This window comes from Cervus elaphus, chromosome 25 (assembly GCF_910594005.1).
Source record: "Cervus elaphus chromosome 25, mCerEla1.1, whole genome shotgun sequence".
Lineage (NCBI taxonomy): Eukaryota > Metazoa > Chordata > Mammalia > Artiodactyla > Cervidae > Cervus > Cervus elaphus.
This window is the reverse complement of record NC_057839.1, coordinates 10,525,414-10,542,279: the sequence shown is the minus strand read 5'-3', so window position 1 is coordinate 10,542,279 and position 16,866 is coordinate 10,525,414. Positions and strand designations below refer to the sequence as shown.

The window sequence follows — 16,866 nt, the reverse complement described above, 5'->3', positions numbered from 1 at the left end:
TTGAACATTCTTTGGCATTGCCTTTCTTTGGGATTGGAATGAAAACAGGCCTTTGCCAGTCCTGTGGCCACTGCTGAGTTTTCCAAATTTGCTGGCATATTGAATGTAGCACTTTCACAGCATCATCTTTCAGGATTTGAAATAGCTCAACTAGAATTCCATCACCTTCACTAGTTTTGTTGGTAGTGATGCTTCTTAAGACCCACTTGACTTCGCATTCCAGGATGTCTGGCTCTAGGTAAGTGATCACATCATCATGGTAATCTATATGTAAATCTTATCCATAAACAATGGTTTGAGGAGGGAAAAACATTTTCTCTCCACTGGGAAGAAAGGAGATTAAAAATACTTCTGGATAAGAGTAGAGTGGTGAGAAATCAGAGAAGAGGTGAATAGCATTCCTTGGTCTATTCCACCCTGCTCCAGACCCCTCCCATGTCCAGGCTCCGCCCCAAGGCCCTGCTCCAGTTAATTTCCCAGAGGGAAGAGCCTGTGTTTGAAATCTCAGTGAAGCAAGTTTTCCTAGAGCTCCTTCACCCACAGTTGCTCAAACAGACAAAGCTAAAGGAGGTGTCTGTGAAGAGACCCCCTTTCACATCCACAGCCAGGTGTGGAAGGGCAGAGCAAAATCACAGACCTGAAGGGTCTCCTGCTTGGAACATGGAGGGTGCAGTGCGGAGCCCAGGTGGAAAGGCTGCTAGGGAGAGGCCACGGTGGACACAGCAGCAGAATCTGGGAGCGATTGGGGCTAATAGCCCTTGAGGACTAGAGGGCTCAAGGACACCTCATAGAGTGCCAGCTCTCAGGCCAGGGGCCAAAGGATTCCCCCACACCATTCTCCAAGTGCTGCCAGCCCTTCCCTGTGAACTTAGATGCCACCCTGGGGAGGAAGGGAGGGGGCAGAAACCTACAAATGACTGGATCAAGGCAGGAAATGACTGGGTGGTCCCTAACTGAATAGCTGGACTATTTCCTTTGAATCTGCAAAATTCAGTGTTCAGTTCCCAAGGAGATTAGGATGTCGAGGTAGAGATTGAGTTCAACTGCTTGTGAAATCATATCCCTATATGTAACTGTTGGTTATACCAGCAAAAATTTTAGCCTTCATCAGAGCAATAAATAAATCCAGAAAAAGAGGACAAGAGGAATCTGTGGAATTGTTCTTTTTTAAAAAAATTTCTACAACACAATATATAAACTACTGTGGTATTAGAAAGTTTCTTGGAAATTTAAGCCATAGCCCCATCACTGAATACATGTCAATTTTTTAATTTTCCTGGTATTAAGAGTTTCTGTTTCAGAAGTTGGTTCGATCTCTGGGTCGGGAAGATCCCCTGGAGAAGGAAACAACAACACACTTCACTATTCTTGCCTGGGAAACCCCATGGGCATGGGAGCCTGATGGGCTACAGTCCATAGCATTGCAAAGAGTAGGACATGATTGAGCACGCATACACACAGGCAAATGTTATAATTTCACTAAAACTTTAAAATAAATGAGGATGAGCATTTCAAAAGGCAAATCCCATCAGGTCAAGGTGAACAAACAATCAGGGGGTAAAAACTGAAGACCTGAGCTTTACTTCTTAATCTTTCTAGGGAAAAGGTTTTGTCGTGGACATAAATGAATTCCTCTACAGACCCATCTGGGAGAAAGAAAATGTATTCATTTGCATTATCCTATTTTAGCTGAATGTAATTCCCATATATACCTTTTTCTTAAGGAACAAAACATGACCAACTCTATGTATTAATTTTAATTGCAACATGAAAGCTTTATACCTGTTCTTACTCTAACATTTACCTCAGTTCTAACTTCAAACTTTCAAATTGTTAAATAACTTAATGCTTGTGTTAATCAGATTTCAGGGATCAAGAACTGGATTAAATAAGGTCAATTAACCTATAGTGTATGTATAAATGTACTTGTGATACTAGAATGGCAATTAATAGGGTGGAAACACATTAAACTATTTCTCAGTAATGCTAAGATTCATTAGCTTAAGTTTCATGAGGTCTTATCATCCTTTGTCTGGGAAATGTGGCTCAGGTAGCTGCAGAATTTCAAAACCAGAAGGAGACTTGGAGTTCTCCAGTCTCATCACATTGACTCATTTGTTTTTGTATTCATTCAATGAATGAGGCCCTACTACAGGCTAGTCTTCCTGCTGGGTGCAGGGATCACAATGGTAGGCAAAAGCAGATGAGTTCCCACTCTCATGGGGTGGATGCTGGGGAGACACAGGCATTAAGTTATTTAACAATCTGAAAGTTTGAACTTAGAACTGAGGTAAATGTTAGAGTAAGAACAGGTATAAAGCTTTCATGTTGCAATTAAAATTAATACATAGAGTTGGTCATGTTTTGCTCCTTAAGAAAAAGGTATATATGGGAATTACATTCAGCTAAAATAGGATAATGCAAATGAATACATTTTCTTTCTCCCAGATGGGTCTGTAGAGGAATTCATTTATGTCCACGACAAAACCTTTTCCCTAGAAAGAGTAAGAAGTAAAGCTCAGGTCTTCAGTTTTTACCCTCTGATTGTTTGTTCATCTTGTACACATAAGCATTTTTAAAGGTTTATGTCTATCTATATAAACACTTTTTACTGCAGCAGTCCTAACATTTTCAGCAACTGAAAGAATTTAAAATTTTCAATTCTCTACAAAATGTGAATAAAATACTGCAAATTCTTGTTTTTCATCCACCAAAATCTCTCACACAGTAATTAAAGTCTTTATCAGCATCACCCTGCACTAAATAACAATATAGTCTCCCTAAAAATAAATGCACAGGGGGAAATTCCTCTCAATGATGAGCAAACAGCAATTATTATTCCCTGTTATTAAAATGCTCTCAGTTAATTGGCACAGATAGCAGAAGAGAGATTACCTTAAAAGGCGGGATTCCAAAGGGGAGTTAGTCAGAGTTTTGAACCTTCTGGTCTAATTTAGAGGACAGTTTACAGAGAGATTCAGTAAATATTTGCAAGGAACCATTAACACGGAGTCAACAATTCAATTCCGTCAAAGAAAAGTGTATTTAAATAATTGTAAGAGAACCTCCTTTGATAAATGCTGAAAATGAATTATTTCGACATGAAAACAGCCCAAATGCATTCACAGAAGAAGTCTACCAGCCACGTTTTCTAAGCATTCTTTGTTGTATACACAGTTTATCATCCTGGACTGTATTTATAAGAAGCACATGTTTCACCCTGCACCACCACCCCACCCCACCTCCCCCCCAAAAAAGTGCTGCTATTTTCACTTGGGATTATTTTACAGGGATTTCAGTGAGCCGGTCCTTTCTTCGCATTTTTCCTGTTTTTGTCCCAAGAGAAATGGGATTTTACTGTGTGTCCTGTGAGCTGATAACACAGAGCTTGGCAAGGTTTGACATTGTTACTTTCATTGACAGGTTGGAGGAGGAAGGAGCAAAGTAAATGAGAAAGTTATGAGATTTCTCTTCACCTGCAAATGACAGATAAAGCTGGCCAGTGAACATGAAATAGCTTGGAAGGCTTCCTGGCTCAATTAAGACCCAACTTTGATGAAATATTTTGTTTAAAGAGAAAAATGGTGTCTCTCTAGTGAAAACTGTTTAGGACAGCTGCTGGGGGGTGGTGGCGTGGAGAAGCAGGTGGTTGCGACTACCCCGAGAGCTTCAGAAATATTAATATGGAAACGTCTCACATTTCACTCCAGTTCAGGGCAGCTTCCTAATGCCTGGAGGAAGACAGAGCAGGAAATTTACAAGCCACAAAGCAGGGAATGCCTCCTCATTTGGCTAGAGTGGGGTCTGTTTGTCTGGGTCCCCATCTCAGCCTCTGTATTTTCTGTTAGCTCACAAAGGCACGAAGTTCGAGTTTCAAAGCCGGCTCCTTCCTCCCCGCATTGCTAAGACATAACATGTCATCAGAACCAGGGTTTGCCAGAAGCCGTGATTTGTTTGTCTAGACTGGTCATTGAACTCTGTTTATTACTAAACATCATGTGGAATGGGCCGCAAATCAAAGGGGTTTCTGGGAACCTGGAAGGCCTGTCTGTCTGAGCACACCCAGGGCTGTGCAGGGACACTCTTTCATCTCAGTTTCCAGTCTGGGGAGATCTACCTTTCCCAGGACCTAGGGACTGACCACTGGTCTAACCTTTCATCTTTTTTTGACCCAGGACATGACCCTAGGTCACTGGTTACCCCTAGAGCCCCACCCCACCATTGTTGGAGCAGCAGCCCTTGAGAACTATATTCTGGGAGAGGTCATGAGGAAGGATTAATGATTACCATTTGAAAATGGAACATTAGAAGAAAACGCACACAAAAATCACAGCAAAATAGTCTGCCCAGGGAGCAGAGGACCAAAACAACAACCAAAAAATGATTGTAAATAGTATCCTCTTTTCAAGATGCAAATGTGGCATATATAAGAACTCTTTGGGGGCTTCCCTGAAGGCTCACTGGTAAAGAATCCTCCTGCCAATGCAGAAGGGACAGGTTCGATCCTGATCCGGGAAGATCCCACGTGCCAAGGGACAACTAAGCCTGTATGCTACAATTATTGAGCCTGTTCTCTAGAGCCCAGGAGCCACAGTTACTGCAACCCAAGCTCCCTAGAGCCTGTGCTCTGCAACAAGAGCAGCCACCGCAATGAGAAGCCCCCACACTGCAACTAGAGAGTAGTCCCTGCTCACCAAAACTAGAGAAAAACCCCAGCAGCAACGAAGACCCAGCAGAGAAAGAAAAAAAAAACTCTTTGGGTTTGTTTTTAGAAAGACACATAATTAGCAGATACATGGCTTCCTCAGTGGCTCAAGGGGTGAAGAATCCACTTGCAATGCAGAAGACCCAGTAGACACAGGTTCAATCCCTGGGTCGGGAAGATCCCCTGGAGGAGGAAATGCAACCCACTCCAGTATTCTTGCCTGAAAACTCCAATGGACAGAGGAGCCTGGCGGGCTACAGTCCAAAGGGTCTCAAAGAGTCTGACACAACTGAACAACTAAGCAGCACCAGTTAATTTTTTATGGATAACTGTTGCCTAAATTTTAAATAAAATAAATGGAGGCTTATGCTTTCTTTAGAAAATATGTACAACCTAGTCTTTTTTTTAAAAAAGCATCCTCTTGGGAATATAAATTGGTGTAGCCACTATGGAAAATATGGAGGCTCCTTAAAAAACTAAAAAGAGAGTTACTATAAGATCCAGCAATCCCGCTCCTGGGCATACATCCAGAGAAAACTCTAATTTGAAAAGATACATGCACTCCAACATTCAAAGCACTATTTACAATAGCCAAGCAACCTAAGCGTCCATCAACAGATGAGTGGATAAAGAAGATGTGATATACATATAAAATGGAATACTACTCAGCCATAAAAAAGAATGAAATAATGCCATTTACAGCATCATGGATGGACTTAGAGATTATCATACCAGGTGCATTAAGTCAGACAGACAAGTATCATATGAAATCACTTACCTGTGGAATCTAAAAAAGGATACAAATGAACTTATTTACAAAACAGAAACAGACTTATAGACATAGAAAACAAACATGGTTACCAAAGGGGCAAAAGGGTAGGGCGATAAATTATGAGTTTGGGATTAGCAGTATATATATCAAATAAACAGGGTCCTACTGTATAGCACAGAAACTATACTCAGTATCTTATAATAACCTATAATGAAAAAGAATGTGTAAAACAGAATCACTTTGCTTTATACCAGAAATGAAAACAACATTGTAAATCAACTATACCTCAATTAAAAAAAGAAAAGAAAAGCACCTCTCTTGCCTATAAAAATAGAATTGCTTGGACAAAAATCAGTTCTCCTGTGCTGATTTCCAATATTTGGGAACACATTGATTTTGTTAAGGAAGACGAGTGACCTGAGAGAGCTACTGGAAGATACAGGGTCTAAGGATGCCGGGCTCTAGCTGGAAAGGCCTAAGGGACTAACCCACATGGACTTCACACATTATCTAAACAGGGTAAGTTCTCTAGTCTGTATTTCACGTCTGCCTAGAATTAAAAATGATCACACAAAGGGATGTTACGCAACACAAAACAGCACTTCCAAAGGAGGTCTACCTTCTGCACTGCGATAATTTCATGGTCATTCATTCATCAGACAAAGAAATCAAAACAGTCAACAGTACCAGAACCCTAGAGCCATGGCCAGAGCCTCCTGGCTCATCAAGGAGCAGCAGCAGACTTGGTCTCCGCCAGTCCACTGGGCTCTCTATCTGCATCCACAGGCTAGAACTAGACACCAGTATCCAGAGGGGTCAACCATACACATGGGCCTGCAAGTACTCTGATAGTTCTAGGGAAATCCCAGGGGAAGTAGTGGGTGGAGAAAACCAATCTAGATGCTCCGGGGCCCATTTTGACTGACCAAGGTCCTTGGGATGTGGCTTCCAGAACCCCAAAATGAGTAGGAAGACCTCAGGATGTTGCTCCAGGGTATCTGGGGTGATGGCACATTATACCCAACCTGATGACCAGGAGGAGTCTCTGGCCCAGCTTCGGAGAAAACAGCTAGTGAAGTCACATGCCTTATTTTTATCATCATCTGTGTCACAGAAAGGAAAAAGCAGTTTTGTGATTAGAAGGAATAATAAATAATGAATGTATCATTTATGTCTAGGAATAAGATTCCATTTTGCCAGCCAGTTAGAGTACATACCAGTGCCGCCTTCTTGGTTTCTTACCCTTCCTCTCCTCTCCTCAAGCTCACCAGGTAGCTGCCTCTAATGCTGAAATACTGGTTGAATTAAATTGAATAAATTCAGTTGAACTTTTGAAAGCTCTAAAACAAAACAAAAAAAGCAAATAGTCATTTTCACTTGAGTTCATACAACAAGTCATTTTCATTAAAGTTTGAAGGGGATTTCAGATGAAAGTAGAAAGAGCAGATAAATGAGAAAGAATCTCACCCCCTCAGTTTTGGCATTGACATTTTTTTTAAGAAGTCTTCACATAGATGGTACTAAGTTATAATTTAACTCTCAAGTTAACTATAGGGCCCCTTGTCTTTCAAGTCATACAAACACACAAGGCTTTAATGATTTTTAACTGAAAAAAAAAAACAACATGCCATATGAAAATCACTTCTCCCTCTAACACCAGTCCTCTGGCCACTCAAAGACTGGCCTGTGAGATCTTTATCCATGCATGAGAGAAACACAGGAAACTCTCAACAACCCAGACACCTTTAAGTTTGACAAGCACAGGAAGGTTACAAGCTTAAGAGGTTCTGGTTGTGCAGTTAAAACTTTATTTGAACACTTGAATAATAATTTCCCTCCTAAAAAAAGGATGGTGGATTTTTAGCTAAGTCAGTTCTCAGTTTCAATTAGACCAAACCTAACACATAAACAGCTTCTTCCATCACAATAAAGAAAAGAAAAAAGAAATCCAGTCGGAGGAAACTCAAAATAGTTTTTACAAGGAATTCCTGAGAAAGACAGTCCCTCTTAAGGACAGTTAACATACACAGACTAGTGAGCCTATGACATTTGCACATAAAATCATCCTTTCAACGCAACAAAAGACTTATACCTTTACAAAGAAAAAAAAAACTTTGGGAATAAAAGAGGACCCTGATCATCCCTGAATTATGGGATTTTAAATAACTTTCTCATTCTTTCTCATTTTCCAAGATTTTACACAAAGACCAATTTTTACCTTTAAAATTAGGGGGAAAAATTATTTTTCTAATCAGAGAAATCCTAGGGTAGAACCCAAGGTAAAGAATCAGTCTGAGGACGGTGAGCCAGCCCACCCCTTACCTTTGTGCTTTAGAGAAAGGCCAGGCTTGGGGCAGGCCCAGCCAGAGGGTACCGGCAGAATCCCACCCCACTCGCCCCTTCCAACAGGCTCCACAAACTGAGCACACACAGCACTGTTCGCTCCATTTCACTGTGGCCCAGACTCCCATTGCATCAAGTTCTGTTTATGTGTTCATTTGCACCTTGCGTGATCAGGGTCCTTGACCTTCACACACTGACCAGGAATTTGATTCCTAGTGCTGTGGAATCTAAACTGGCCTTGACATTCCACTCAAACCCCTGCCCCTAAAGAAAACACCCCAGATGGTTGTAGCTTGAGAAACAGAGCAATTTTCCTTCTGTTTCGGCAGGAAGGAATATCAGGCTTCACTAAATAAAGGCTAAGCTGCTGCAGTCCAGGGGGTGTCCGAGCTGGACATGACTCAGCAACTGAACAACAACAATGCCAACATGGGCAAATAAGGAGCAGATGCCTGCATCCGTGTCTCCTTTCTGCTCAGACAACTTAAAGACAGATTTCTTTCTTTTTTTTAAATTTTTTGGCTGCTCCTCATGGCAGGTGGGCTCTTAGTTCCCAGACCAGGGATTGAACCCATGCCCCATGCATTAGAAGCATAAAGTCTTAACCACTGGACCACCAGGGAAGTCCCTTAAAGACAGACCTTTACTCACCACAATATTGAGTCCTCCTCAGCCTTACTATCCAGACCAATTTCTTTTAACTTTCAAAACGATGCCCTAACTGTCCCATCTCAGGACAATGCTCACACCTTGCTAAGTGGCCACACAAATCCCTGCGGCCGTGGGCGACACTGCCACCTTTAACGTTCACTCTGACAGGCACACGGGCCATCCTCGAGGTTCCAGGTTTTCCTGGAGTCTGAGTTTGAGAACACTCTGCCTCTTGGTCAAGTCTAGATGGTATACTCACAGCCCTTGGTTGTTCCCATGTTGGCAAAATCTCCTAGGAATCTACATCATCCATCTACATCATCTGAGGGGTACAAAAGTGACCTGATGGAGAAGGAGGGAAGGAAGAAAGGGCCTATTACCTAGCCAGGCAAATAAATAGGGTTAAATCTGGCCATCAGGACTAGAGACACAATTTGCAAAGCTTGGTAGAAAATGAAAACATTCTGCACACTTTTTGTTTCTAAGGTATTAAGAATTTCAGGACAGCCACCCAGAGCAGAAATGAAGTGTGGGGCCCTTCTGCACGCAGGGCCCTGTGTGACACACACACCCAGGAAGCTGGCCCTGCTGGCTACCAGTGGGCAAGTCACTGGCTTCCACGTCCAAATAAGCAGAGAGAAGAAAGCAGTGAAATAAATACATAAATTCAGAAACAAGCCATCAAGAGGTAAAAACAAAAAGCTTCAAGCCCTAGGTCAGCCTTGAATTTGCAGATAGCTCAAGGCATTTTTCAGAATACCTTTCTATTTTGCCATCTGGAAAATGGGGCGTTATTAATGACAAACATCAGGTGATATGACTCGAACTTGGCAGCTCCTGATTCTGCAAGCGATGAGCACGTTAAATATACCCTCGATCCAATTATCGAGAGCAGTTTTCATTATAACAGAACTGGATGGAATTCTAATCACTTTTCAAAAAAAAAAAATCAAGCCATAATTTTCTCCCTCCAGTGTATTCATCATGTTCAGATAGACATTAGTTGTGAAATGAATGAAATTTAACTTTCTCTGGGCAGCCAAAAGCAGCATTAAGAGCCTCCACTTCTGGAACCCCCTGAGACAACCGAGACCCAAGCTCCCACCTGGAGCAGACCTCCCTCAAGAGCCCCAGAGATTCCTCATGCCAGTTTTCCTGGGGTTCACCAGGTTCCTATATTCCCAAAGCTCCCCCCCAGGTCTCAACAGCGTATGCGTGTATTAGTCACTCAGTAGTGTCCAACTCTTTGCAACCCTGTGGACTGTAGCCCACAAGGCTCCTCTGTCCATGGAATTCTCCAGGCAAGAATACTGGGGTGGGTTGCCATTCCCTTCTCCAGGGGATCTTCCTAACCCAGGGATCGAAACTGTTTCTCACGTTGCAGGCAGACTCTTTACTGTCTGAACCATCAGGTAAGCCCAAGTCTCTGCAGGGATCCTAACAAATAAATTTATGTACATATTTTTTTAACCAGTTATTTCATTTTTATGCTCAAAAAAGTGGTTGGAGCCAAATTTTTTAAGAAAATTCATAGAATTCAGGCTCTCTCCAAGCTGGATCCCCTATCCTTAATAAATGGTTAAAGAAAAGAAGTCCAGGCACCAACTGCAAAGCCTGGCAAAGCCAGAAACTGCTTTGCAATGTAAATCACTATTTTAGGAGAAAAGAGAAAGCATCAAAAATCTAAAACTGGCACTGAAAGAGTCCTGCCGAGGTGGATGAATGGTTTGTGGAGCTGTAAAAACATACTCAGGCCTTGTATGAACACATCCTTGGCTTTCAAACATATGAGCCACGTCATTATAAGTGGTCTGGTGTATACACTGCACAGTCTTACCCACTCACACATCTAACCCACATACACCCAGAGTTCCTCCTCTGGGGGTCTAAGCAAACGCACAAAATTCCTAGGGCCTCTGACTGAAATAGGCCCTTCTTTATTCTCAGTAGCTATATTTCATAGAGGAAAGGACCAGAGATCAACTGATGGCCTACTGTGTGCTAAGTTCTATGCTAAGTGTTTTCCCAGTGGTTAGTCGATCTTCTCTTCCCACGGTAAGCTCCAGTGTAAAGACGAGAGACTCTCTCACGGTGATGAGCTGATCTGTAGTGGAGAAGGGATTCACACCCCCTTCCCAATGCCTTCTTCCCTCTCCTCCGCAGTGTGGTTCTGATACTCTGCGAGCCAGAGGCAGGATTCCCAGCTGAGCTGCAGACACAACTAACATGTCAGGGGAGCGCCAACTGCAGACTCTGGAGCTCACGATTTGTCCTCCCACCCCGCTGGGAGGAGTCCAGCCTGAAAACAACAGGATGGAGGCTGTGGCGGTCAGAAGGCGCCTGTAAGGCAGTGGAACAGAGCAGCGGGGTGTCTGGCCGTAGGAGGTCAGGAGCAGGCACTGGAAGAAACCTGCCCACAGCTGGGCCGTCTGCACAGAGAAGAGGGTCCCTGTCACCAGAAGTCCGTCTGTTGGTAACCAGCCCACGGGTGAAGAGCTCACAGCCTGGCTGAAAAGCTGGTTCTGAACTCATGGTTGCTGGGGGGGAGAATTGGGAGAAGAGAGAATTAGGGAGTTTGGGATGGACATATATGCACACTGCTATGTTTAACATGGATAACCAACAAGGACCTACGGCATAGCACACGGCACTCTGCTTAATGATATGTAGCAGTCTGGGTGGGAGGGGAGTTCCAGGGAGGACGGATACATATATATGTGGCTGAGTCCCTTTGCTGTCCACCCGAAATTATCACAACGCTGTTAATCGGCTATCTCCCAAAACAAGACAAAAAGTTTATATGTGTTTTAAAAAGACTGTTTCTAGTCTTTACCAGCTGGGTGATCTTGATCGAGTTACCTAAGCTCTCTGCCTCAATGTCCAATACCAAACTGAGAGGTTTGGAAGATGTGAATGACTGAATACATGCAAAGCCCTTGGAACAAGTTTCTAGGACACAGAGAATGAGTGGTCATTGCTAGATGTTACTACACACCAAGCATGTTCTGAAACAGACCTGGGACCCCAGAAAGCTCTCTCAACCACAAGAGGCAGAGCCATGAAGCTCCCGACAATAGCCCAGGATTCAGCAGCCCCTCACACCGAGCACTGGGTGGTCTCAGCGCCATAGGGAAGAGCCCCTGCTTGCACAGCCCAGGCAGATCATGATCCATCCCATGTTCCCATGACACCCGTGGCACACTCATGGCGGAAGTGGGTCCCTTCTGCTCAGCTGGTGCCTCTGAGAAAAAACCATCAAATCGCTGAGGCTGAAACCATTGGCAAATTCCTGGGGAGTGTTGCAAAGCAGGCACCGTCATTTCCTTTTATGATTATAATAAAATGCTTGGATGCAGCCAAGGGACTTGCCATCCCCCAAACCAATCTCTGCAGCTCCCCGCCATGGGAGGCCACCCTTCCAGCCTTGCCCAGCGTGGAGCCCATCAGCTGGAGAACTGATTTTCCTCCAAGACTATCAGGAGATTAATGGTTCAATTTGCAGCTGCTTAATGGTGTTCTAGGGAGCCTCCCCCTGTCGGCTGCCCCTCAGCTGCCTGAGAACTCGTGGTTAATGGGGCAGGTGGAGAAGCCATTTGTTTCCCCTTGACTGGGCATGTTAACACTGATCTGTTTCTCTATCAGGTCTCTATGTCTTAATCTCGGTCTGGCTGTGATGGAATGTTCCTCTCCCACATCCTTCTATCAAGGCCAGGTATTGAATACCCAGAAACTGATAGCTTCAGCCAGTGCCCAGCTTGTGTTCTACAAGGATCCAGTCCTTAAGGAGGTAGACATCTAAAGCCAGCTTAAAACAATAAGAACGTGTAACACCCCTCTACCAATATGATTGCTGTCTTCTGCAGCACTGATAGTTCTGTCTGCACCTTTGCTAAGGACAAGAGAATTCATAAGATTAGACAAGAAAGGATTTTGTTTTGCTTGTTAGTTTCTCCACAACCTCCTTTCACCACCCATCTTTTTACACCCCTGTTCACTGTGTGTGCTACAGTTACTGAGACCCCTTTGATACATTTTGTCCCTTTCAATAAAACACTGTTTCAGTGCCAGTAACATGATCCTATGTATACTTTTTATCTGAGTCTACTAAACAGAACCCAGAAAATTCTACACACCGAGATAGACATCTACTCCTAGTAGCTGGCCATAAGAGCCCATAGAACCATGAAACTCCAGGCAGCTATGGCCCTGTAGCTTCCTTGGATGGAGAAAAGCTGAGAGGGGTTTCTCAACTGGGTAGGAGGAAAAACCGAGGGTTCCCAGCCAAGTAGTCACACCACTTCTACCTGGAGACTCCCACTGACTTGGCTCAGGGCTCACGGAGGCACTGGGTCAGTTTGGCTGGCCACAGTCGTCACGCTCTGTTTTGTAAACATCGGTTGCCTCCAGTAACTTGAGATGAAGGCAACGGGACTGCTCCCCACACTTATTCCAGGTGCACATGTGTTGGGAGACAATTCCCCACGGCTCTCTCGCATTCTGCATGCCCTGTCAGCAAGCTCTTGACTGCCCTTGGTTCTGGATGACCTGCCAATGGAGGAGACATAAGAGACGCAGGCTTGATCCCTGGGTCGGGAAGATCCCTGGAGGAGGGCATGGCAACGCACTCCAGTATTCTTACCTGGAGAATCCACATAGACAGAGAAGCCTGGTGGGCTATAGTCTATAGGGTCTCAAAGAGTAGGACACAACTGAAGCGACTTAACACACACGCGCCCTTCCAAGGATGTCTGTAGAGTGAATAGCCTTGGGAGACAGACAGCATCTCTCCCCAGAGGCTACTTCAAAAGTAAAAGATCTGGTTTCCCTAAACTCAGGTGTCACCTCCTGTGCTGTGATCCACTCCACACATAGGTAACATCTGGTCCTCTTATCGCCCTCTGGGGATTGAAGGTCAAGGAACTGGTGCAAAACTGCTGATACTGTGGCCACTGCTATTGCTGTGAGTGATGAACTGTTCTGTTTCTGACTCAAGAGTCTCATGTCTTCCACCAACATCTGTTAGCTTGTTAGCTTGCAAGTAGGGTAACATCTCAGACCCTTCACAGTTCTTGGCACTATGTGATAATGACAGCAAAAATCAGGCCACATTTTAGTGCACAGGCAAACACTTATGAATAAGCAAGCACCCCAAAGTCACATAATCTGTTCTTTTAATGAGATGAGGTTCTGCCTCTCTGCCCCTCAGGCACGTCCAAAAGTTCCTGGGTTACCTGAGGTTGATGTGGCAACATTCCATTGGCAAGATTCAGCTGATATTCTCCCTGGATCAAGTGACAGAACCCCGCCCCTATCAACTAAACAGACACAGGCCTGGATTGCAGGTCTCAGCCAAGAGCACCACCCTGAAGGGTATTACGTTTCTGGGCCCATCAGAGTCTTATATTCTGGTCACACAAATGTATCTTTCTACCCAATGCACATAAATCAAATGGCAATCATCTCTCCAGTAAAAAGTTATTTCTGACATTCTTTATAATAACTGACAAATCATTCTCAGCAGATTAGATAGGTCTAGTGGAAGTGGGCTTGTGGTAATAGACTTGGGGTGTGAATTCCCCATTAGGACCTTCCTAATGCGAACTTACTACCCCTGGAATATGAATTCCATCTGGGACAGACTTCAAGTGTTTAATCCAGTCCAGGGTTTGATTAAAACCAGCAAATCACACACTTGATTCAAACTGTCTGCTCTGCAGTATATTACAGTAAATTGCAACACTTTCAAGGAGGCATTTGGTTTTTGAAGACCCAGCTTCTGGGACACACAGATCTTTTCTCTTTCCTTCTCTGTGTTCCCTCTAATGCAGGACAATATTTGGTCAGCTCTTCTTTGCTTATAGAGCCAGGGGTCTTTGACCCAATTGACCTAAAGATGACTAGCAGGTATAGCCCCGTATCACTCAGTTAACTTACACCCTTTAAACTCACATTAAAACCCTTATAATTCTCCCTGTTTCTCCTCTCTAAAAGCTACCTATCTTTTTTGCCAGCCCCAACTCTTGACACACATTCATTCATTCAACAGCTATGTATTTCAACCCCTGCAGACGCTATGTGGGTATAAGACCCTGCTTGCTATACACAAGGTAAATACAGTCAGCTATATAGAGTCTATATACAGGCAGCTTCTGTCTTCTGGCCCACACAGATTCTTTCATCATTGATTGGACAGAGAGGAGTCATCGTTCTTTCCTTTTGAAGATGAGATAACAAAATCTTTATGATCCGGTCACATGGTCACCTTCAAGTGCACTACCCAGTCTCGTGAAATAGCAAGACTCCCAAACCAATGAACATGCTCCCACTGTACAGTTTATTAAATTCATTTAAATGCATGGCAAGGTACGAGGGAACCAGATGAGTTAGGTCAACATCCTTGGAACAGTATAGAAGCAGGGTGGAAGGACCCACTACCTGATTGCTGGTCACACAAGGCTCCTCCATGAGCTTTCTCTGGTACTGCTGTGGTGAGAAGGACCCAAACTGATGTGGGCCAAAGATGTGCCCTTGCTCTATCAAAGACAGGCGCAAGTACACCTGGCCAAGAGCTGTAACCTACCAAATAGCCTCTGAACAACTATAGATTTTTTTTTCTTGGCCTGAACACATGTGGGTCCACTGCAGAGGCCTGTTTTATGATGGCATAGCTGTGTGTGTGTGCATGTTCAGTCGCTCAGCCATGTATGACTCTTTGCAATCCCGAGGACTGTAACTCACCAGGCTCCTCTGTCCATGGAATTTTCCAGGCAAGAATATTGGAGTGGGTTGCCATTTCCTTCTCCAGAAGATCTTGCCGACCCAGGGATCAAACTTGAGTCTCCTGCCTTCCCCACCCTGGCAGGCTTATTCTTTATCACTACATCGCATGGGAAGTGATCAAACCATAGGGCTTTATCTTTCTATTCCTTCCTTTTCTAAAAGTACCACTCTTATGTGTTCCATTATATTCTAATTTTTAACATATTTTACAGATTACTAATTTGCTTACTACCTATATGCAACATAGCTTCTGAATTCTGCCTAAGCCTCACAAGCCCCTTGCTTCCTCATTCTCTGCATGCCTAACAAATCCACTGAGTTTTGCCTGTCTCATAAGCTATAAGCTTACCTACATTGTAATATATGCTTAACACATAAGTTTCAAAAATCCCATTTGTTTTTCTTACATGATTTGAAAATTCTCAAATAATTTAGCCACATCCATTACAGGTATCCTAAATGAAATTGTAGATTACAAAGTGGTACATACAAAACACCTGTAGGACAGAGGCACCTGGTGGGCTACAGTACATGGGGTTGCAAAGAGTCAGACACGACTGAGCGACAAAGCAAGAAAAAGCATGCACATGGTTAATAATTGGAAGATAACACATAAAAATGGAAATAAATTTACTGGGATAGTGATATCATGAGTAACTTTTGTTTCAAAACTTTAATATAATTTGTATAATATTTGCCACGACCTTGTTTTTAAATAAGCTGACATTCCACATATGTGATAAAATACCCCTTCCTGACAAAGAATTCAGATGGGGAGCAAAATAGCAAAACCTATCCTGAGTTTAAGGAATTTCTTGAAGTAAATTGAACTATTAGAAAACTGTATGGACCCTAAACCATTTATTGCCCTGGGGGAAAAAAAAAAAGGTTTTAACCAGACAGGTTCTTTACAGGCTTTGTAACACAATTTTTAGGCAACACATTTAGCCATGCTGTTTGCTCTTATTTTAAAGTAACTACTGTGTATCACCAGAGGGGCTTCCCCAGTGGCTCAGTGATAAAGAATCTGCCTGCAATGCAGGAGACCTGGGGTTCAATCCCTGGATCGGGACGATTCCCTGGAGCAGGAGATGGCAACCCACTCCAGGATTCTTGCCTGGAGAATCCCACGGACAGAGGAGCCTGGCGGGCTGCATTCCCCGGGGTCACACAGAGCCGACCACGGCTGAGTGACTAAAGGGCAGCAGGAACGTGGAGTACCATCGACCAGTAACACTTGTCTGTCCTTCTAATAACATTCCATCTGAGACCTCAAGGAAACAAAGAAAATTGAAATTACGTGTGTGCTTTTGAGTAGAATTTTCCCCTTTATATGGTTGACTAAAGCAAAATCTAATACTTTGTCTGTCTGCCTGTCTGTCTGTCTCTCTCCCCGCTCGCTTTTTCCTACTGAGCAATTTTCCTGTATGCCAATAGCTCTCTGTTATTATGATCCAGGTTAATCTCTCATATTCATTTTTATAATACTGTAAATCAGTCTCTCCAAAAAGAGATATAAAGGGGAACTTGGAACTTCCAAACTCTTCAAATTTTTTAAAATATATCTGCATTGTAAATTGAAGAAACGATTAATTGGTGTTCAAGATGTAGTATT

At 43.4% G+C, this 16,866-nt stretch overlaps 1 long non-coding RNA gene across 1 annotated transcript; it reads right to left on the bottom strand.

The window, feature by feature from the left end:
* Window positions 1-6,381: 6,381 nt before the first annotated feature.
* Window positions 6,382-7,901, bottom strand: LOC122683729. Its single transcript, XR_006337800.1, has 3 exons — window positions 7,800-7,901; window positions 6,695-6,817; window positions 6,382-6,580 (listed from the first exon to the last, which is right to left on the bottom strand). It is a non-coding gene; the product is annotated as an uncharacterized LOC122683729 (long non-coding RNA).
* Between the last annotated feature and the right edge of the window lie 8,965 nt (window positions 7,902-16,866).